Consider the following 1,991-nt stretch of genomic DNA (forward strand, 5'->3'; position numbering starts at 1 on the left):
CAATATAGGTACAATACATGCATCAAATAACTTACATTGCAGTGATACTGAGGGATTATTTTCGCCCAGAGTTGTTCTAATGCTAAACATCGCTCTTAGCGCCTTCTTTTGGAGGGTTTTCATGGCTGTGCTGAAGTTACATCCCGCTGTGAATACCACGCCTAAACTAAATATGATGTCACAGTTGTGCAATTTACCTCAGTGGTACCACCTTTATTTATAGCTAATATAATTTTGACACGCCCTGTCTGGTAAAAATAAAAATCTGGAGGTCAAATGTTCCAAAACTGTACATGCTGTTTGTCGATAACTACATACAAGTAAGCACAAGGTAAGGAATGATTTTGTTACAAATGTTTATAAGTATATAGAGCTACTACTTCCTTGTGACCTGAAAATACCCCATTGTGTTATATCCATCTGACTTCATTCGACCTTCAGGGTGAATTATGCACATGAGTGTGCAAAACACATTGTGCTATCAACAATATAATATTAATAGCACAATCTTTAGATAAATGCGTTAAATGACCAGTTGGCTTGGCCAACAGACAAGAGATCGAGAAGTATTGGGTTCCATTCCTGGCACTCTTGGCTAGACCTTGTATCCCTTAGTGTAGACATGGGTTACTGGCTTTGTTTTTTTTTCTATTTTGCTTTTGAACAGACGTGGAAAATGTGCACTGCACTCAAGTTTTTGTAACTTATATTAACAGTGCCACATACACGGTACAGACAGAAGGTAAAGGTAGTCCTTTTACCTCCCCGACCGAAGTCAGGTGCCCATTTTTACACCTGGGTGAAGTGAGGAAGGTCGTGTTAAGTGCTTTTCCCAAGGGCACAACGTCGGGGCGGGGCACGGTGGGGATCGAACTCAGAACCTCTAGGTTCCGAGCCGAGCCGAACGCTCTACCAGTTACGCCACGCCCGACTTCGGTTGGGGAGATAAAATGCAGTGGAAGGAGAGGGACGGGCTCCGTCATCCTGTAGCGAGCCCTAAACACAATGTTATTGTTAGTGTCCGCCATGTTAATGCTTATATTTTGACTCTTCCGTGTTGTGTTTATTAGAACACTTACATATCTACTTCGTTGTATTCAACAAATGGCTATTAGTCCTAAAAGATTCTTGACATTTTCTTCCCAGACGCAAGTGTTGAATAAAGATCAACAATGGCACATTTCAAAGCTGCAGTGTGTGTGTACATGACAATCCGAGTTCTCGGCATCGTGCTATTCCTGTGTGGAGGCATCCTGATCGCTGTTACACTGTCGGTCGAAAGCTGCCTGCTTTTCTGCAATCATGATCGAATGCCGACAGGGGGCATCACAGTCTTGGTCGCTGGGGTGGCGGCAGTAATTCTCAGCGCCGCCTTGCAGTGGTGCAGTGAAGTGCAGAACAAGGGAGGTCCCACCGACGTGGAAAACGTGCTAGTACACTACACACGGCTGTCGCCAGAGTACAACACAGACTCCAAACGCCCATCTCTTGAAACTGATACCGCGGAGGGCATTACTGGACAGTCTGTGAAAGGAGAAACGATCATCACGCAAGCTGCTATAGACGAAAAACTGAAGAGGATTCCAGAATGGCGCCTCTTACGGAGCAATACCGCCGAGCGAGATGGCAAATTCCCTCGCGGAATAAACTCAGTGCAGATGAGTCCATCGTACAGCGAGGTAGATACCTTTTCCTTCACGCTATTCGATGATAAACATCGAAGGTACCCTGCTACACCCGACTTGTGCTATTGTTCGGAATTTGGTGATGATCATGGTACAACAGGTTCTCATGCAAAAAGAATGGGAATTTGTAATGATGGAATGACAACCAACCAGGCGAATGATGAAACGTTTGAAAGAGGCGAGAATGCTTCAAAAATGCCCTGTAGTCCTGCGGCAAACCGGCCTCGATCGCAAAGCCTTTGTTTTCCATCCACTGTCAAAACCTCTACAGACACTGCTAACACCACACACACGCGAAGTGACTTC

This window comes from Branchiostoma floridae, chromosome 11, assembly GCF_000003815.2.
Source record: "Branchiostoma floridae strain S238N-H82 chromosome 11, Bfl_VNyyK, whole genome shotgun sequence".
Classification (NCBI taxonomy): domain Eukaryota; kingdom Metazoa; phylum Chordata; class Leptocardii; order Amphioxiformes; family Branchiostomatidae; genus Branchiostoma; species Branchiostoma floridae.